We start from the raw sequence: 22,511 nt of genomic DNA, 5'->3' as shown, positions 1-22,511 counted from the left end.
TTTTTTTTTTTTTTTTGATGTAACAGCAAGAGGTAGCTTTATTAACGAGATCCCGGGTCTTAGCGGGATCCCGGGTCGACACGTATCCCACACAGGAGACAGAGGAATCGACCCCGAGCTTCCAAACTCGGGGGTTTTTATAGGGGAGGTAAGGGGCATTCGCGCAGTTACACATGATTGGTCAATTCAAAAGGTGCACGGTTACTTTCGGCATCACAAGACTTTTTAATGCCATAGACAAGCAAAGCCGACAGAGGCAGGGACTCTGAGGAGAGTTCGGGCACCAGCACCAGAGGGAGACAGCATAGCGGAGTCTCTGAACAGAAGACGGCAGCAGTGGTGGTCTCCTCTTAGAACTTTCTGAAGATAGAGGAGGTTTCCCAGCACAAGGCCACAGTCAGGTGCCAAGGAACAGCCTTAGCTTGGAGAGAGGTTCTCAGAGAAGGGATATCTGGGAGCAGCTAAACAAAATGACTTGAAGTCAACTCCTGGGTCCAAGCTGATGGACTATGTTACACTCGAGACAGCTTTCCGGACTGCTCTCTCTACATTCTGCTCAAGACTACTTTTTAAAAAGTCTCTGGATAGCTCATCTCTTGTGGATCCTTAAACCCAGTTTCTATTTACATATCAATTCATGCATTACCCATGTTCCCTTTTGATTATCCCATGAATCAGCATCCCATAACTCCACCCCTTGCTTCTTAGAAAGAGACAGCAAGCACAAGCACAGACAGTAAGATAGCTGGATGGGGCTCTACCCCAATGGGGACCCCATTCTCAGTCCAATGCTTGGTTGTGAGCATCTGCCTCTGTATTAGTCATGCTCTGGCAGAGCCTCTCAGGAGACAGCTATATCAGGCTCCTGTCAGCATGAACTTCTTGGCATCAGTAATATTGTCTGGGCTTGTTGGCTGTGTATATATGGGCTGGATGCCTAGGTGGGACAGGCTCTGAATGGCATTTCCTTCAGTCTCTGCTCCAAACTTTGTCTCCGTATCTCCTCCTTGAATATTTTTGTTCCTTTTTCTAAGAAGGACTGAAGCATCAGCATTTTGGTCAATCTTCTTGAGCTTTATGTGGTCTGTAGATTGTATCTTGGGTAATCCAAAATTATAAATTTTTGAACTCATGTTTTCAGCGTTCTTTCTCAGAGCCTTAAGGGTTTTCCTGAAGGTCACAGCATTCTTCCACTTTGCTGAGACATTCGCCACACCCTTGCCTCCCGGACTTGTACTGTCTCTATCATGGAGTCATTAACCTTGGCAGAGAGGACATTCCTCAAAGGAAGAACATGAAAATAAGTATCGGTATTCAAACAAGCCTATGCCCACAGCAATCATCAACACTTGTGGAGGCCCGGGCTCTGTTGGCTCTGTTCAAGGGGCAGGAACCATGCCATTCTGTCCCTTACACATAGTCAAGCAGGACAACGGAATCACTACGGTTAACTCAGAAAAATCAAACTAAGCTGGGTGGGAATCAAAGTCTTTGTCACAGAGCATGCCCGTCATCCATGATGGGCCCATCAAAAAAGTAGATCCTTGACTGTGGCCAGGCAGTCAGCAGTGCCCATTATGACAGACACCCAGTGGCATCTGTCAGCAGCCTTGTCACAGCTAAGGGTCCTTGTATTCATTACTCTCGTTGCTGACAAAAACAAACAAAAAATAAAATAAAATAAACAAACCAAAAAAATCTGACAGAAGCCTCAGAGAGACCAAGCACATCTTTAATCCCAGCACACCAGAAGCAAAAGCAGATAGATATCTGAGTTCAAGGCCAGTCTTCTCTCCATAGGGAGTTCCAGGACAGCCAAGACAATACAGAGAAACCTCGTGTGAAAAAAAGCAAAAACAAACTGAAGGAGAAGAAGCAAAGAAGGGAAGGATTTATTTTGTCTCACTGTTTGAGAGGGAGTTGGGATGGAGCCAGCTCAGTCAGTAACAGGTTCTCCAGGGCAGGAGCGAGGATGAAAAAGAAAAAAGACAATTAGACCACACTGTAGCATGACCCCAGACAGTTCTGAGGTTGAAGCGGGGGTTTATGGGTTTTTTTCCCAGTCTGCTTTTATACCACTTTAAGTACATGCAAAACAATAAGATCGGTTCAGGGTCTAGGAACAAGCAAGGCAATAAACAAAATCTCTAAACACCAATCAGGTTAGCCAGGACAAAAGGACTGCCTCACAAGCCTCAGCTGAGCCTGCTCTGAGCTTTGCTTTAACTCAAATGTAAATATTCTTAATGTGAGCCGATTTCCTGAGTCCTAACCCAAAGTCAGATTCTCATCTGGAGCTTACTTCTTTGTCCTGGCCTGATGTCAATTTACCACCAAGTTTCTAGAAGGGGCCACAAAAGCTCTCCACAGAGTTGTTCATCGTGATAGGGATGTAAGACTCAAAGTGAGTCTTAACTACTGGGAGCCCCCCAAGTGAGACGCGAGAATGGAGTTCGATGCAAACGCAAGAGGTTTAATTTCTGGCGGGTCAGGGTCAACCTTCAATCAGCCCGTCATGTTGAGTGACTAGAAGGTGACCCCGGATGGCTATAACAAGCAGTTTTTATACTTTTTGTGGGTAAAGGTTACATCAGCAAGGTTACAGTTCAAACTCATTGGCTAAACATATTGACCTTTGAATCTATTGATTAGCAAGCATGGGCAGATTATGACATGCATTCGAACTCTATCTGGGACCAGAGGATCAGGTGACTCTCAGGACATTCTTCAGTTTTTTCAAGAATGTCCCTGTTTCCCGTGAGAACTGTGGGTGAAGATTGGAACCTAGCCTAGCCTTGACCTGAAGCGGGTGGGTGAAAGGCTGGCCAAAGCCCCTAGGGCCCTTCAGGGACAAGGTTGCAGAGTTCACAGCCACAGAGGAGGAGGCAGGAAGCAGAAAACTCACCTCTGGCAGTCATCTGGTTCTCTCCTTTTCCAGGTTCCAGTCACTACAAAAGCATAGTCTGTGGGATGGAGTCGCTACACTCTTCTCCAGTTAAACTTCCCTTGGAAGACCTCCACCAGAATGTGTCTTCTAGGGGATTGTAAGGCTGGCCAAGTTGACAAGGACATCACACTCCTCATGCCGAGCTAGAATAAAAAATCCCAAATCAAAGTGGAGACTGTAGATTAAGTAACTAGCCATGCTTGTCACATAGAACTGAAGGCATTTCTATGGTTTTCCTTAAACACAGCCTTATTGCAAAACCATGGCTGGGGACCTCTAGCCTTCAAAGGGTCCCAACCACTTCAATTCTTCTAAAACATTATTTGAATTGTTTCTCTGTGGGTATGCGTTGTAGAAGAGGGTCCATATGTGTGTAGGAGGAGTGTGAATGGCCCGGTGCACATGCATGTGTACGCACATATCCGTGGAGGCAGAAGAGTTTCTTAGATCTTCCACCTTAGTTTGTGTGTGTGTGTGTGTGTGTGTGTGTGTGTGTGTGTGTGTGTCTGTGTTGACAGAAGGAGGTGGGGAAGATTGTGTGTGTGGAGGTGTATACACATGGGTGCACATGTGTATTGAAGCCCTGTGTTGATGTCAGGTATCAGACTTAGTTGTTCCCCACTGTATTTGGTGAGCCAGCATCTCTCCCAGAAACTAGAGGTCACCACGCCAGCTACCCTAGCCATTTAGCTGGCCCTGAGAATCTTCTGTCCCTACTTAGCCCAGTACAGGGGTGACAAGTGGCCACCATGCCTGCCTGCCTTTTATGTGGCTGAGAAATACCCTGACTCTCATCCTCACACTTACACTGCCACCTTCTCACGCAGTGAGCCTCCCTCTGGCCCTCTTCTTCCAACTGCCTTACGTTTGAGATTGGGCCTCTCACCAGAACTTGGAGTCCATCCATTTGGCAGACTGACTAGACATTGAGCCGTAGGCATTATCTTGTCTCTACCTCCACGGTGCTAGCAATTTACCAACTGAACTATCATTCCAGCCCCATAGGTTGTTTTTTGTTTTTGTTTTTTTTTTTGTTTTTGTTTTTTGTTTGTTTTTTAAGCTACTAAAAAAGAAAGATAGAAAGTGCTAAGATACACACAGAAATTGTAACAAATAAAATGTCAATGGTGTACTTCCCGTGGGTAGTGTTGTATAGATTTTAGGAATTCCCAGATATTTTCCGGATCTGGTTGCTAAGATCTTGGCGGCTTTTCAGCTGAGGGGTCACATCTGTTAAACTAATTGTGGCTGTTCGTGACACTATATAATTTTACAACATCTCGGCTTCAGACAGAACGGCTTCCATAAACATACAGCAGACGGACACAGCCCAGATTTCTGCAGTTTATTTTACACCAAGAAATTACATTTAGCAATTTCCAGACACATGCTATAAATGAAACTTCAACAGGAAGTTTCACTTCCTTTCCACCCGACCTATATTTCAAAAATCTGTGAGTGGGCCATCACATGAGCATCAACTCCTCGGGCTGCCAATATTCATACTGCGATTTCTGGAGAGGTTTTGTCTTCTTCCCTGTGACTCAAATGGCCACCGAAGGAACTGTAGACATGGGAAACTTTATACAATCTTTTTTAAAATGGCAAATGTCACCAATGGCCAAATTGTACAGGTCTGGGTCACCTAAATCCACCAGGTTAACCAGAGAAGGCAAATCTCTTGCCCCCCAGCACTGAGCATGGTCGGTGCTTTCATATCTGCATGACTGTGACCTTGGGTATTATCAGTATCTGATGAAGTATCTTTGAGGCTGTATCTCGCCCGTATCATAGACCACCTGACTATCTAATGTGGTTAGGAAGTGGACTTGACCCTGGGGAAATGGTTCGCTAAGAGTTTGGATTTCCCAGCACCTGAGTGAAGTGCCAGTACTGAGGAGATAGAGAAAGGAGGACCCTGGGACTAACCAACCCACCAGCCTAGCCAAACCAGTAAGCCCCAGGCCCAGTGAGAGACCCTGACTCAAAATATAAGGTGGACAATGGTCAAAGAATGTTCCCCGGCATCAGTCTCTTACCTCCACAGGGATGTACATGTACTATGCTTACATACACACACACACACACACACACACACACACACACACAAACACACCACACGCACACACACACCCACGTGCACACACACGTGCACACACACGTGCACATACACCACATGTACACACACATGCACACACACATGCACACACACATGCACACACACATGCACACACACACCACACACACACACGCACACACACACGTGCACATACACACAAGTACACAAACACAAATGAAGAAATATATCTGGTATATAAAACCCCCACTGTTTGGATACATGTCAGAACTTAAACAAAAGGTTAAGATGTGAGTTTAAATAACTGATTAATAACTGGTCAAGTTGTGAGGGGCCCTACTTCATCAAAGGGAACAAAACCCATGTGAAAGGTCCTTCTGTCATCTACCATGTGAGCACAGAGTCCCTCTGGTGCTACCTTGTCAAGAGTAAGCAAGCCCTCACCATATGTTGAATCATCAGCTAGCACATTGATCTTAACCTTGACCTTGCCCACAGTTCATGTGTGCCTGTCTATCTAGATATATGCAAAGAAATAAAATATCTGAAAAATATTTAAACTATACCAGAATTAACACATGGCCCCTCCCTTTCTCCTCAGAAGATGTGGCCACCAGCCCAAAGGGACAAAAGGAGCAGAGGCAAAGAATGAGGGACGTAATGACCTCCGGAGACCACTGCATCGAGACAAATCTACATTGTTTTCCAGGGATGGGATATATAAGGCCTTTTTAGAAGTACAGGTGGAAAGTGCTAATTGTTCATGGTATCAATCGAGCAGGAAGGGCTGATTGGTTACAGTACTGCACCTAATTATCATGTGGCCAGGAAGCCAGAGAGGGGCACAAGTGCTGAGTTATGCAGCCTTGCAGACAGCTTTGTACAAGGTCGCTTTAAAGGCAAGGCCAGCCACTTGTGTTCAGGGACACTCTCTAGACAGTTAGGCAGAGACAGGGAAGCCCCACTGAGAAAGTGAGCTCCCCATTTTGTTCTGAGCTCAGAAAGTCATGGGGGCCTGCTACCTTAATAGCAAGGTTCCCCAACACTAGCATGTGAGTTTGAGTTTAGCTAGGTAGCAGGATACAAAGTCAATACTGAAGATTAATTATTTAAAAAGGAAACTGCTCTGCCTTGGAATGACGTCCTTGACTAAGTCGGGCCATTGGGCCAACTTTCCTTATGGACAGACATTGCTTTCCTTTACTGCACAATTGATTGGATCACATGGTAGGTGCTTTGGGGTAAGGCTTTGTCAATCATCAAGTAGGTTTCGTCACAGTTTGGAGAAAACAGTCCCTTGCAACAGCTATGCATACCTTTATCAGTCAGAAGAAAACCATTCCCACATTTAGTCCAAGGCCTTGGTTCCAGGACTCCAATATTTAACGTCAAAACCCCAGTCCATGAGTGTTAGGATTTAGTGGGAGAGTGCCTTTGGCAGCTCTAGGCCAAGGTATGCTGCAAAGATCTCACCATGCAGCAGATCTCAAACGAGAGGTTTATTGTGGGAGGGGGATTTGCAGAAGCTGCCTCTGTGTGAAGTAGAAGGGAAAGAGTGTTAAGAGAAGGCCCTGCCTTTTCAGAAAGGGGCATAGGGAGAATACCGACTCCCAACAGTGGGACTGTGTTGTATTTTGGCAGCTAATGGTGCCAGTTGTTGCTAGGTTACTTATTGAAGGAGGGTTTAGGGGCATGATTTTCCAACAATGTGAGCTACTGGCTTCCTTGGAAGGTTTTATTTTTCCGTTTGAACTCTAGCTCCTAAGTCCTGTCCAAATCTTAGACTTCTGTGTCCACCACAGTGTCACCTCACGGCTTTGTTTTCTCTCTCCTTCACTCAGCCTGCACTCAGGGACTCACCTTGACTTTGTCACAGCAGATTGTCACCTCTCTGAAATCACAGACCTGTAGCCTCTTACCTTCCGACTGGCTGACATTCAGTAGCTTCTCAGACATCATCTCTGACCTCTGCAGCCTTCCCTGGCTTCTGGAGTTGGTTCTCTCCTGACCCTGTGTGCCAATCCACCCTGCAGCTCTGTTGCTCTAATCCTCCCTCAGCAGATGACCCCAACCACTTTACCTAGGAGAGAATAGCAGTAACAACCCCTCACCAAATCTGTACGACTGCCAACTTCCCCCTTCTCCTCATCTCTTATAATAAACCTTGTCCCTCCCATCGTTCTGGGTTGGGGACTCGAGATCCCTTTTCAGTGGTCTTCCTGTGGCGGGATTTGCTCCTGCTACTGCCTGCCAGTCCCTCTTTCTATAAGCTCGCCCCCATTGTCCTTAAGCATGTTTCATTTTACTCCTCGGTTTCCTTGGCTACGGCTTGAATATGAGAAGTCCTCCACAGGCTCAGGTGCCCAGTCAGTGATGCCAACTGGGAAGGTGGAAGGACTTTTAAGAGAACAGGGCCTAGCTGAAGGAAACAAGTCACTGGGGGTGCACCTCTGAAGGTCCCTGGTCCCTTCTTTAATATCCACTTCCTACCCAACATAAATTGAGCAGACTCCTCCATATGCTCCCATTACCATGATCGATGGAAGCAAAAACAGTGAACTGAAGTCAAGGAAACCATAATCTAGATTCTTCCCTTAAGGCATGTCTAGTCACATATTTTGCCACGGTAATGAGAGAAGTTGGTAAGAGACTGCCTTGAAAGTAAAATCAGAGGCTAGGAAAGTGCCTGCCACACAAGCAGGAGGACTTTAGTTTGATCCCAGCACCCACGGAAAAGATGAGCATAGCTATGAAGTCCTATAATCCCAGCACCAGGGAGCTGGAGACAAAGACCTGCTTGCCGGCCAGCCTGCCTAGAGAGCTCCAGGGTCAGCAAGACAGGAAGAGGTTGTCTCAAAAAGAAAGGTGAGGGACAACTGAGGATGACACGTGGCAGCAACCTTTGAACTTCATATGCACACACACACACACACACACACACACACACACACGAGAGAGAGAGAGAGAGAGAGAGAGAGAGAGAGAGAGAGAGAGAGAGAGAGAGAGGGAATAGCAAAGTGCTCACTCACTCACTCGGCATTCTCCTCTATACCCAGCACCCCCTTCCTCCTGTATAGTTATCTCCTTTCCCCAGCTTCCCTCTCCTCCACTGCAGGCCAGGATGGATGCCAAAATGGCTGTCACCAGAGCCACTGCCACCCAGAATGGAGCTCTGTAATAAACACTGTGTCTTACCCACAGGCAACATTTTCTACTACAAAGGATTCCCTGTCGTCTTTCTGTAACAGGTGCCCCATCTTGGTCTTAATATTCTCTCTATGTGTGTCTCTCTATCTGTCTGTGTGTTTGCCTCTCTCTCTCTCTCTCTCTCTCTCTCTCTCTCTCTCTCTCTCTCTCTCTCTCTCTCCCCCTTGTCTGTCTTTCTATATATCTCTGTCTCTCTCCTACAGTCCATTTTTTTCTGGAGCTCTGTCTGGCTCCTTGCTCCAGATTATTATTTAAACTCTCATGAACCAGAGCTTCTTTATGATGCTCTAAGCTTCTCTTTCTACCAAAGTCTGACCACCCCGTTGCTCTTTCCCTTGTCTACAGCTTCCTTTTGGCTTCAGACAGCAGCCTGTACCCAAATACCTCCCCTGGAGCTGCTCCTGCAAAGTCATCCTGTTCAGCCCCATCATGCCCCAGACTGACTCACCCTCGGCCCCTCCTCCCAGCTCAGCCCTCCAGTCGTGTCCTTGGCTAACCCTTGCTAAGGCTGTCTCAGCTTCAGTGCTGCCTCCTGGTGCCAGGGACACTTGCAGTATCCACTTGTTCAGCACAGATCTTAAACTGGATCTCAGGAGGGATTGCCAAAGCCTCTCTCTTGTCCCTCTCGGATCCAATCAACAACCAATTCTCTTAAGTCCATCTTAGACACACATTTCCCAAAAGACCCTTCCCTCTGGATACCGGTTCTCTGCCACCTCTGAAAATGCTTGATCATCAGCCAAGAAGTAGGTGAATTGATGAATTCTAAAATGTCCATAAGCTATATAGACAGGGAAAGGGGCAATGGGAGGTCACCATCTACCCCACATAAGGTCATCATAAGGTCACACTCTGAGTAGTAAGAGAAGCTTAGAAATGCTGTTAATAAGCTCAGCATTGTTTGGCAAAGTGCTCAACATAATAAACTTAAACAAAAAAGAAAAAAAAAAGAAAAGAAAGAAAAAAAAACTGTGTTGGTGCACACCTTCAATCCTAGCACTTGGGAAGCAAAAGCAGGCCAGTCTCTGTGAGTTTGAGGCCAGCCTGGTCTACAGAGCTAGTTCTGGGACAACCAGGGCTACACAAGGACCTTGTCTTGAAAACCAAAAAGAAAACAAGAAAAAAGAAAAACAAAACTTTATTTTTCAGAATTACATACATGTATACAATGAAATATGATATGTGTACCACATTCCTCCTCCAATTGCCCCTGAATCCCCCAAGATGATGTCCCCTTCACAACTTTGTGTGTGTGTGGGGGGGGGGATTAAATAATATATTAAGTCCAGTAAGCGCGGTCCCATTCACCAGGGCACAGGAATCATCACATCAAGTCGCATCACTATAAACAATGATTGTCCTGTTTCCCCTGGGAACTATGACAGCCTGTGGCTCCTCAAAAAGGGGTAGGTCCTGAAGGTCATCATCTATCCCACATGAGGTCATCATCTACCCCACATGAGGTCATCATCTACCCCACATGAGGTCATCATCTACCCCACACAAGCCAGACTGATCTTGTATAGCGCTGTTCAGGTAACAACCCTCCCCAATACACACACACACAGTGAATCCACAAGGAGAACAGTCACATTGTGTTCAGAAGCCAGCATTTCCCAGGGCCCCCTACACACCACACCACACACACACACACACACACACACACACACACACACACCATTTCACATACAGCTCCTCTTCTGAGATGCCCCCTGGGCCCCCTGTGAGGTCCTGGGGTTGATATAGATGTCCCATTTGGGGCAAGATATCAACTTACAAGGAGGACAGCTTATTTTCAGCTCACAGTTTTCAGGACACGATCACTGGACCCTGTACACTTGGAGCTGTATCAGCACATCATGGCAGAAGCATGTGATGAAGTGGGTAGAGTCTCCCTGCAAAGACTTGCTCTCAGGGCCTAAGCTCCTTCCACCAGGCACCCCTCCTAAAGGCTCCATCCCATCTCAACAGCACCTGTAGTCTAGACAGCAAACCTTTAGGACAGAAACCTTTGGAGGATATTCCAGATGCAAGCTGTGGCTCTGGTCTCCTGAGCTCTGTCTGGTTCCTTGTGTTTGAACTCAAGACTTCACACTGCCTGAAGATGAGATGGCATACACCTTGCTCTTGGTACGCTGACCTGGGCACCCATGGCTCACAGGGCTCTGCTGACCTAGCTCTTCACACTTCTGCACAGCTCCCCAGCACTTACTGCTTTCTTCTTTGTTCCTTGCACTTACTCTGAGCCTTCCTCTGCTTCCCCCAACCTTTCAGAAAGGTGGTGTCATCTAGTGTCTTGTCCGTGTCCCATTCTCCCTCCATTGTGCCCTTCCCTTTTCCCCCACTCACATTTCTAAGCTCTGAAATCCAACATCAAGGATGAGTTCAGGTGAGAACATTTCCTGGGTTAGAGACAGTTGCTTTTCCTCTGTGTCTTCATATCATACACTACACACACACACACACACACACACACACACACACACACACACACACAAAACGACCTGTGTGCAAGAAGAAACAAGACTGTGGGGGGTGAGGGAGCTGGCCTCTCTTCCTCACCCCGTGTGGACACAGCTGTACAGCATTCGGACTCCAACCTTGGGACCTCGTTTAAACTTAATTGTGTCCCTTAATTATGGGTTTCTCTACCCCATTCAAGTCCAGTTACACTAACTGAATGGAGGTTTGAATAGGTATGGCCCCCATAGACTCCTGTATTTGAATGGCTGACCATAGGGAGGGGCACTATAAGGGAGTGTGGCCTTTTTGGAGGAGGTGTGGCCTCATTAGAGGAAGTGTGTAGCTGTGGAGACTGAGATTTTAGGTGATGTATGCTCAAGCCACACCCACCCTGACACACAGTCTTCTGCTGCTGCCTTCAGCTCAAAATGTAGAACTCTCAGCTCCTCCAGCATCATGACTGCCTGCATGCTGTCATGCTTCCTGCCATACTGATAATGGACGGACCCTCTGGACCTGTAAGCCAGCCCCGATGAAATGTTTTCCTTTATAAGAGTTGCCTTGATCATGCTGTCTCTTCACAGCAGTAGAACCTTAACTAAGACAACTGAGAGCTGTGGCTTCAGCAGATAGATTTGGAGGAGAGGCACAGCCCAGCCCATGGCAAGTCCTACTTGCAATCACACAGCATCCGAGGAAGGTGGAAGCCAGAGAACAAAAGGACCCAATGCAGCTCAGAGAGCCACGAGCAAAAGCAAGAAAATCACTCTCTGCAAGGGGCCCAGAGATGTTTCATTTCAGACACCGGCCTTCACAGAACTTGAGACCTGGACATGACGGTGCATGCCTGAGATCCCAGTACACCTGAACGGAAGCAGAAGGATTGTGAGTTCTAGGCTAGCCTGGGCTATATAGTGAGACTCACTCTCAACAACAATCTGCTTTTTAGTTAAAAATAAGCAAATGGGGACTGATAGAAAGCTCAGTGAGTTAGATGCCTGTCACCAAGCCTAATGACCCAAACCTTACATTGAAAAGGGAGAGAACTGTCCTCTCTAAGCTACTTTCTGACCTCAACTTGAACACTATGGCAACATCACACACACACACACACACACACACACACACACACACACACTCACTCACATACACACACACACACACACACACTAAATAAACATGAAAACAATATTTTAAAGGCAGGGTTGGGGCACAGCTTGGTTGGTAGAGTATTTGCTCAAGAACACAGCTCTAGGTTTGATCCCCAGAAATGCATGAACTAGGTGAGTTGGTACACATCTGTAAACCCTAGCACTCTATGGGATCAGAAGCAGAAGGCCATCCTCAGCTACATAGTCAGAAGAGAAGGCAGCCTGGGCTACATGAGACCCTGAGAGAGAATAACCCAATTTGGTTGTCTTAAGCCACCTGATGTGTGGCAGACAATTTGTTCCCTGGAAATTCTATATTTCCATGACTTCAGTCCAGCCAGTGTTCACAGCACACTTAAACTGCCCACTCTGGAATCCATCTTGTTTTGTCTGGATGGGTTATTAAGATCATTCTACCCCTTGAAGTGCAAGTTCCTGAGTCAGGGATATTTCCTATGTTGTCCACTGCTGCTTCACTAGGTACACCATATATGTTCAGTAAATACATGGTGGTGGATGAATCTATGATCTACTGCTGATAATGATGGCAGGGGCGTTGTGAGATACTAGACAGAGCCATGAAGCATACAGGAAAGATTCTCCCTGAAGAAGACACTCACAGTCTTCTAGCATGACCTCTCTGTGGTACCAAATGCTATAATCCCATAGTTTGCAGTTGTCCTGGCAACATGAGCATTCATGACAAGAACTGAGTGTCCCTGTTAAATTGCTTAAAATGGACATCCAATGACTTGGTGTATAGTATTTTCACATTATGGGAGAAATAAATTTTGTACTTACAATTAAGAGAAATCTACTAGGGTTGTATAACTAACCAGTGTTTAAAGTTTCACAAAGCAGGTAGCCTCTGACGACTTTGCAGGTGTCCTTTGGTGCGGAGGTAGGGGTACATTTTAAATATATAGATGTTCTTGTGAGAAGACCACTTAGGCTGCCAAAGGACCTTCTCCACTCTCTCTGCTCCCCCTTGACCCAATTCTCAGGGTAACCCCTAAATACTGTAACAGAACACCTGTCCATGCATCCTGGGGATCCCACGGGCCATCCCCTCCCCTACCTCATCACTGCATCCCAGCCTTCAACATCAGCAAGCATTTCCTGTGAACACACTAGCAGATCAGGCCTGAAAGACAGGCAACATGCATCCAACAAAGACAAACCCAGAAACCAGCAGCTAGGTCTATACTCACACAAACCCAGATGCCAGTGTTGTAATAACATAAACACCAACAATTGCCAGGGCAATATGGCTCCACCAGAGTCCAGCTATGCTATGACAGCAAGACTGGAAGATTCCAATGCAGCTTAAGTACAAGAAAAAGACCTTAAAGGTGATGGTGATAGAGGTTCTTTTAAAAAAAAAAGAATTCCAGGAAAACACAAACAAACACTGGAAAGAAAAGAAATGAATAAATCCCATAAAGAAAGCCAAGAAAAACACCAGCTGTTGAAGGCAATGAATAAAACTGCTCAAGACCTGAAAGTAGAAACAGAAGCAATAAAGAAAGCACAAGCTGGGTATAAACAATTTAGAAATTTGAACAGGAACTACAGAGGCAAGCTTCACCAACAGACTACAAGAGATAGGTGGAAGAGAGAATCGCAGGCATTGAAGATACAATCAATGTTAAATTCCCAAAACAAAACAGGAATCAATAACCGTTGGTCATTGATATCTATCAATATCAATGGGCTCAATTATCCCTTAAAAAGATACTGACTAATGGGTTCAAAAACAGGATCCATCCTTTTGCTGCATATAAGAAACACACCTCGACATCAAGGATAGACATCACCTCAGGTAAAGGGTTGGAAAAAGATATCCCAAGCAAATGGATCTAGGAAGCAAGCTGGTATAACCATGTTAATACCTAACCAAATAGACTTCATACCAAAAGTAATCAGAAGAGATGGGAAGGACACTACATAGTTAACAAAAGGGAAAAAATATATCAAGAGGACCTTTCAATTCTTAATATCTTTGCCCCAAATGCAAGGGCACCCACTTCTATAAAACAAACTTTAATGCAGCTTAAACCTCATATTGACCCTCACACACTGATAGTGGGAGACTTCATTCCCACTCTCCCCAATAGACCTACATAACACCCCCCCCCCTCCAGTGAAACAGAAGCAGCCATTTAAAGGTCAGGGCCAGATGGTTTTGGTGCAGAATTCTACCAGATTTTCAAAGAAGATCTAACCAGTATTCCTCAAAATTTTCCACAAAATAGAAACAGAAGGTACATTGTCCAATTCATTTTATGAGGCCACAGTTACCTTGACACCCAAAATCACATAAATATTCAACAGACAGAGCAATTTCTCTTAAAACAGAGATGCAAAAATTCTCAATAAAATACTTGCAAACTGAATCCAGAACACATAAAGAAGATCAGCAACCATGATCAAACAGGTTTCATTCCAGAGATGCAGAGATGGTTCAATATACAAAAATTACCAATGTAGTCCACATAGAAACAAACTGAAAGAAGAAAATATGACCAACTCGTTCAATGTAGAAAACGTCTTTGACAAAATCCAACACCCCTTCATGATTAAAGTCTTAGAGGGCGTAGGGATACAAGGAACATACCTAAACACAGTGCAGACAGTATACAGTAAGCCAAGAGCCAACATCAAATTAAAGGAGAGAAACCCAAAACAACTCCACCAAAAGCAGGGACCAGAAAAGGCTACCCACTCTCTCCATAACTATTCAACATAGTACTTAGACTCCTAGCTAGAGCAATAAGACAACTAAAGGAGATCAAGGGGATACAAATAGAAAAGGGAGAAGACAAAGTATCCTCATTTGCAAATGATATGATAGTATACATAAGCAACCCCAAAAAGTCCTACCAGAGAACACCTACAGCTGATAAACACCTTCAGCTAAGTGGCTGGATACAAGAGAACTAAAAACAAACAAACAAACAAACACAACAACAAAACCGGTAAACCTCCTAAATACAAAAATACATGGACCAAAAAAGAAATCAGGAAAACGACACCGTCCACAATAGCCACAAATAATAAACAATGTCTGGAATGACTCTAAACAAGCAAGGAAAAACCACAGATCTTTGAAGAAAAAAAAACTGAAGATATCAGAAGAAAAGAGAGCTCCCATGCTCACGGATTGGCAGGATTAACATAGTAAAAATGACCATCTTACAAAAAGCAATCTACAGATTCAATACAACCCCCATCAAAATTCCAACACAATTCTTTTACAGAACTTAAAAGGTCAATTCTCAGTTTCATATGTAAAAATGAAAAACTCAGGGGGCTGGGGATTTAGCTCAGTGGTAGAGCGCTTACCTAGGAAGCGCAAGGCCCTGGGTTCGGTCCCCAGCTCCGAAAAAAAGAACCAAAAAAAAAAAAAAAAAAAAAAAAAAAAAAACCTCAGGATAGCCCATAACCATCCCGAACAATAAAAGAACATCTGGAGCTACCACCATCCCTGATTTCAAGTTGTACTACAGAGCTACCATAATAAATACTAAATGGTATTGGCATGAAAACAGACAGATTGATCAATGGAATCAAATTGAAAGCCCAGACATAAATCCTCATACCTATGGACAGCTGGTTTTTAATAAAGAAGCCAGAAATACACAATTGAAAAACAGAAAGCATCTTCAACACATGGTGCTGGTACCCTGGATGTCTGCATGCAAATAGATCTGCATTTATCACCCTGCACAAAACTCAACTCATGAATCAACGATTTCAACTTAAAGCCACACACACTGAACCTTGATAGAAGACAAAGTGGAGAAAAGTCTTCAATGCTGTTCAAGCATTGGCACAGGAGACGACACTCTGAACAGAACACAGAGAGCACAGGCATTACTATTAACAGTGAATCAGTTGCCTCCCCTTGGAGCTTGGGGAACCCCTTGGAAGAGGGGAGAAAAGATTGTCAGAGTCAGAGGGGACAGAGGACACCAGGAAAACATGGCCCACCGAGTCAACTAAGCAGAGTTCACTCGGACTCACAGAGACTGAAGCTAGAAACACAGGTCCTACATGGGTCTGCACTAGATCTCCTGAGTCTACGGTGTGGTTGTTGGCTTGGTGTTTTTATGGGATTCCTCATTGAACGAGTGTGTGTGTCTTTGACCCGTTTGCCTGCTCCCAGAACTTTTCCTCCTGTTGGGTTGCCTTGCCCAGCTCTTGCCTTGTCTTATTGTGTCTCATTTTGTCATGTTTGCTTGTTGTCGCTTAGAGATCTGCTCTGAAGGAAAAAAAGGGGGAGATGGATCCAGGAGAGAGGGGACATTGGAATGTCAGTGTTCTGGGGTGAGGAGGAAGCTGGGGCAAGTGGAGGGAGGGGAAACTGGTCAGGATATAGTATATGAAAGAAGAATCTAGTTTCAATTTTTTTTCAATGCTAAACTTTGGGTTGTGCTGGTTTCCACAAATTTCTCTGTAAACAGCCATGATTTTTATTTTTTTTTGGGGGGGGGAGAATAACATTGCAAGTGACTACTGACAGTCTCTGGAGACCTGCAGAGTTTTGCAAAGACTGTAAACCTTTACTGTGATCATATTGCAAGATGGCTCAGCAGAGAAAGGCACTGGTGCCAATCCTGATGACCTGAGCTTGATCTCCAGGCTCTACACAGAAGAAGGAAAGGACTTCCTCCTCCAAATTGTCCTCTAACAGCGTGTGTGCAACATGACATGCACGAAATAAATGTTTTTTTAAATAAATAAACCATTGAAAGAGAAGCAAGTGGTTGCTTTTAAAAACACTCGCATAAAGAAGACAGCCCACTCGCTGTCTGTGAATGAGCGGCTGTGGTCTGGCCGCATGTCGATCAGAACATGCACTTGCTCCGTCTACCAATGAAACCACTGATAACCCAGCCATACTGACTTCTCGTTCTAATGTCTGGTGAGTACCAGACAGTTCATGTGACAGCCACGTGTGCGTTTACTAGGCTTCGTGCCAGAGACGAGCTTCACCAAGTGTCACTGCAAAGTGGTTTGAAAAGGGTATCGTGAATACAAATGCCTTTTCTCCCTGCTTACATGCATTTTAGGGATAATTTACCACAGAGTCTCTGATTGGCCTTCAACGCACCACACTGATCTGTGAACATTTTAGTTGGAGAGTTCTCTCACCCTCGCCAAGCATTTTTTTGTCAAATAAACAAGCAACTATCACAGGAATTCAATCATTTTCCAAATCAAATATCTTCCAAATGTCTTTTTTTTTTTTTTGAGACAGGGTCACATGTAGCACAGGCTGACCCCAAATTCTCTGAGTAGCCAAGGATGACCGTGAGCTACTAACCCTCCAGTGAGGGCTGATCTTATAGGTATATATCATTATACCCAATTTATGCATTAATGTGGATCAAACCTCATGCATGCTAAGTAAACATTATCACCTGTCCTAAAGAATCTTTTATTTAAAACAGATCTCAGTTTATTTACATGTATACACGTGTTTCTGTGTGTGGCTATGTGCACATGAGTTTAGAGCCCATGTTGGCAAGCAGAGGGCATCAGATCCCTGGGGCTGGAGTTACAGGCTGTTGGGAGTTGCCCAAAATGAGTGTCAGGAACAGAACTCGGGCGCTTGGAAAGCACAGCGTGTACTCCTAACCACTGAGCTGCCTCTGCCCAAAGAATCCTTTAAAACGCAGTCATCGGGGTTGGGGATTTAGCTCAGCGGTAGAGCGCTTGCCTATCGAGCGCAAAGCCCTGGGTTCGATCCCCAGCTCCGGGAAAAAAAAAAAAAGAAAAAGAAAAAAAAAAAAACTCAGTCATCTTCTGATCGGTGAGATTCCCTCGGTTTCACTTTTCTATTTGTCCACAGCCGTGGGTCTGTAAACTCCAACAGGACACCGAGGGCCGGACCACAGCCAGGGGGCTTCCAGGAAGTTGCAACAACCAGTAGCTAGCGAACTACCTCACGCTGTATCTGTGCTTTTCCGCTTGGTGCTGGGGACTGAACCGGGTCTCGGGAGCCCGGGTAAGTAGTCTGCAACCAGAGTTACAGCCCAGCCTTGCTGCTTTGGTTTTGCTTGTTTTCTGAGAGAAATGCGTTTGGGGGTGGGGAGATGCTGATGGAATGGGAGGAGGAATGAGGTGACTTTACCTAAAGACCTGGCTAGACTCTAGAACAAGAGTGGCCGAGCCGAGAGAAACATAGGCATTTGTTTTTCTGTGTCCTTGAGAGCATCACTTGCTTTGTGCCTTCTACTCCATATTTGGAAAATGTAAACATAGTACCTATGCCCAAAAGTCTCTGAGAGATCAGACAGCAAGGTGGCTCATCAGGTAAGGACACTCGCTGCCAAGGCTAACGTCCTGAGTTTGGTCTCCAGAGCCCACATAGTAGAAAGAGTGAACAATCTCTCGAAAGTTTTCTTCTGACCCCAGACATGTAGAGGTGCACGTACCCCACCCTCCCACACAAAAGCAAATAAATATTTTAAAATGTAAAACGACAAAAACAATGTTTTTACGTTTCCATGAGAATTAAAAAAGGCTCAATGTTGTAAACTCTCAAAACAGTGCCTGGCACATAAAAAATCATACACAGTGGCCAGTGACCCAGATATGCCCGCCCACCCCCCCCACCCCCCCCAGCTATCTGGGAGTGGAGGCAGGAGCATTGTCATTTCGGGACAGTTTGGATGCAGAGTCAATTTAAAGCCAATCTGAGCAATTTTGCAAGCCTCCCACCCCATCTCAAAACAGAAAGAAAGAAGGGACGAAGGGAGGAGGAAGGAGGAGGGAGGGAGGGAAGGAAGGAAAAAAGAGCAAAGGAAAGATCAATCAGAGGGGCAAAGGAGAAGAGAGAGGAGAGAGTGCTTTTTATAACGCATGTTTCAGATGCTCTTTTATCCCCAATTGTTGGACATCCTGGCTTGCAGGAGTATGGGCCACGTCTTCTCTTGGTATCGAGGTTGTGGTTTCGTTGCTCTGAAGAGACCAAGGCAACTCTTATAAAGGAAAACGTTTAATCGGAGCTGGCTTACAGATTCAGAGCTTCAGCCCATCATCAGCACGGAAAGGAAGTGCGGTAGTGTGCGGGCAGACCAGGTGCCAGAGGAGCTGAGCGGTCTACATCTTGATCCAAAGGCAACAGGAGAGACCCACCTCTGCAGGTCTCTCTCTCTCTCTCTCTCTCTCTCTCTCTCTCTCTCTCTCTCTCTCTCTCTCTCTCTCTCTCTCCCCCCTGGGTGGAGCTTGATCATAGGAGCCCTCAAAGCCCACCAATACAGTGATGCCACACTTCCTCCAGCAAGGCCACATGTCTTAGTGGTTCCACTTTCCATGGGCCAAGCATATTCAAACCACCTCCAGCTGCCGCCTCACCCCCAGCCCCAGCTCTTTGCATAGTTTACTGTAACAAAGGGCTATTATAGTGATCTCCAGCAGATACCACCACCCATCTGGGTCAGGAAAGAAAAGACACATGAAAAGGAGAGAATCTTATTTTAGGAAGTTGCAGGATTAATTTCAACTCTCCCCGAAAAGCCAGAGAATGTACAGGCAGGAATTAACCTTCCCTCCGGGATGCTGCGTCTTCTCTTGGTATCGAGGTCCTCAGAGTTCCTGGCTCCCCTCTCTTGGCTGCTGTTGTTCAGGCTCTGGCTCTGGGAGCTGGGCCGTAGGCTCAGTCTCACACGCATCCCTCTAGGATCTTCTCCTCCGTCAACTCAGACCAAGGGTCCTACGGCTTCCGGGACTCATCAAGAGAAGCCTTTGAGACGGGAACCACTATGCCCAACTATGAGATCAGTATGTTATTGTCCTTAAGGGCTCGGACACCAGTGGCTGAGTGAGGAAAATCGCCCAGGTAAACTGTTTGAGACGATTCTAAACTTTTGCTAGAGAATAGTCTCCTCAGAAACCAGGACAATAATTTGACAAGTGAAAAATCCTGCTGCCTTGATTGACAGCTACACAGTGCCAAACATCTGGTGCAATCAGGCAGTGTGGCCAAACAGTCACACTGGGCTGTTTGTCATTAGTGATGTGGTGAGTGGCTGGATTTTCTGCTTGCTGGGCTTCCAGAAAAGTCTCCAGCGGTTTTTGGGAATAGAAAGCCGATGATAATGAATGAGTGTATTAGATAGTTGAATGTGATGTTCTAAAAATATATATTTCTTGGGAATCATTTCTAGGTCTCTATAGTCAGATATCTCAGGCTTTACTGGTCTGTGACCACAAATGCAATTCATCAATATTAAAATCCAAATATAGGGCCAGCAACATAGCTCAGAGGATGAACATACTTGTCACCAAGCCTGAGGATCTGGGTTCCAAACCCCAGGCCCTGCATGCCAGAAGGTGAGAACCGTCATGTGCGCCAGGGCAAGCACACACAGAGATATAAGTAAACATAATAGAAATAACAACAGCAAAAGTTTTTAAGGCTAAATCTGTATGATTCATCGTCTCCATCAGCTTGACATAAAAATTCCCCTCCCAGGGCCATCCAGAGCATGGTGCCTCACCCCTTATCCCCAGCATTCAAAAGTTAAAAGGAGGCCAGTGACTGTGGCTTCAAGGCCAGCCTGAAGTACATGGGAAGTTTTAGATCATCCAAGGCTATAGAATGAGACCTTGTCAAAATAAAATAAAATAAAATAAAATAAAATAAAATAAAATAAAATCATCACTTCCTTTGGGAATGAGGCCACAGATAATTGGCCTTGTATGCTCCAGGGGATGACCCCACTTCTGTGCACTTATAGGCAGTGCTGACCAGATTAAGCAAATTATTTTTTTAAACAAAGAAAGGGAGGAGAGGGATGGGGAGTGGGGGATGGGGAGTGGGGGATGGGGAGGAGGTTGTGTGCTTGCATGAAATTCTCAAGGAATAAATTTTTAAAATACTAAAAAAGAATCATGGCTTTACAGAAGGAAATCTAGTGACTATAGATTTAGTATTGTGGGTAGTTTTCCACATTAAAATACATTTGTCTTAGAGGTTCTGTTGCTGTGAAGAGACACCGTGCCCACAGCAGCTCTTACAGAGGAAAGCATTTAATCGGTGCTGGCTTACAGGTTCATAGGTTTACTCCATGGTGGCTCAAAGGCAGATGTGGTGCTGGAGAACCCAGAGTTCTACATCCTGATCAGCAGGCATCAGGAGGAGAATGACACTGGGGCTGGCTTGAGCATCTGAGACCTCAAAGCCCACCCCCTGTGACACACTTCCTACAAGGCCGTTCCTCCTAATAGTGCCTCCCCCAGGTAGCCAAGCATTCAAAGCTATGAGCCTATGGAGGCCATTCCTACTCAAGCCACTACAGCTTTTAGCAGTATTTTTTAACCACCCTCCTCCCCCAGGGAATGTATTTCTAGTGTCCTAGTTTAGAAGGCACCTCAGTCTTGTCTCCAAAGGCACCTGTGAAAGCTCATTGTCTCTCTACCTCCTCAGAATCACAGCTCTACCTGGGATGCCCCTGGGGCAAATCTGGCATCTGTAGATCTGGTTCTGAAGCCCACGAGAGAGGGAAGCAGTCTCCCCTGTGAAAGAACACTCCCTGGATACACTCAGTTGGAAGGCTGACAGCTGGAGGTTTCTGGAGTCTTGAATGTCACAAGCAGCATTCATAAGCCCTTTCAGTTCACACACAGAGCCCTCTTCCTCCCTGGGAAGGAATGTTACCGGAGGGGGAACAGCCTAGTTCTGGAAACTACCCAGGTTCATTTGAGTCTCCAGCAAAAACATTTCTTTACAAAGGTTTTTTTTCTTTTCTTTTCTTTTTTTTTTTTTTTAAGAATTGGAAATGTTCTGTTCTCTAAATGACAGCCCACGAAGATTGTATTCAATTCCGGCAAAAGAGAGGTATTTTATGGGAATGGGAGCGCCATTAGACTTCTTCAGAGAACACGTCCTCTAAGATGAGAGAAACCCACGGCCTGCTCACCAGGGCTGGCATACCAGCCTCAAAAGAAAGAGACTTCTTCAGTGAGACACCAGAAGATTTTTATTCTCTACCCAATCAACTAAGGTCTGTCATACCAGGTTAAACTTCAGAGAGAAAAAGCTCAGAGCCTTTCAATAATGGGTCACATTTATAACATGAGTATTCCACTATGGAGAAAATTAATTTGTGTGAATGAATATTTACTATGGGATCAATATATATGTAAAATCTCATTTCATATATATACCAGACCTACAGGTGAGAAAGTTTTGCCATTGAGAATATGTGATTAGCAAATATTAAAGCCAGAAGCCCTACCCAGCAGAAATAAAAGGCCTAGGTTTAATCATACAAATATATATATATATAGCTTATACATACAGCACACACACACACACACACACACACACACACACACACACACATTCGTTTTACCTTACTCATAGGCCTGCATGTATGCGTGTGCACCATGTGTGTGCCTAGTGTCCTCAGAGGTCAGAAGAGGGCATCATATCCCCTAGAGCTGTAGTTACAGGTGGTTGCAGGTTGCCACACGGGTTATAGGAACCCAGTTCTCTGCAAGAAGGACAGTGTTCTTAACCGCTGGGTCATCTCTCCAGCCCTCACATATTCGCTGTCCACGTATCAACTCCATCCTTCCCTGCAAAGAGGAAACCCCTTTTACAAAACACTGCTTCACCAAAGGGTTTCTTTGTACACCATTGCAACCTGGT

General features: G+C 45.3%; 1 long non-coding RNA gene across 2 annotated transcripts; it reads right to left on the bottom strand.

The window, feature by feature from the left end:
- Positions 1-17: 17 nt before the first annotated feature.
- On the bottom strand, positions 18-19,749 carry LOC108350009 (uncharacterized). 2 transcript variants are annotated; one of them, XR_015674548.1, is made up of 4 exons: positions 8,616-8,672; positions 6,944-7,104; positions 2,906-3,090; positions 18-1,953 (listed from the first exon to the last, which is right to left on the bottom strand). It is a non-coding gene; the product is annotated as an uncharacterized LOC108350009 (long non-coding RNA). The 2 variants fall into 2 exon arrangements; XR_015674549.1 differs by lacking the exons at positions 6,944-7,104; positions 8,616-8,672 and adding an exon at positions 19,400-19,749.
- Between the last annotated feature and the right edge of the window lie 2,762 nt (positions 19,750-22,511).

This window comes from Rattus norvegicus, chromosome 2 (assembly GCF_021556685.1).
Source record: "Rattus norvegicus strain SHRSP/BbbUtx chromosome 2, alternate assembly SHRSP_T2T, whole genome shotgun sequence".
Taxonomy (NCBI): domain Eukaryota; kingdom Metazoa; phylum Chordata; class Mammalia; order Rodentia; family Muridae; genus Rattus; species Rattus norvegicus.
This window is presented reverse-complemented; position numbering and strand designations above follow the sequence as displayed.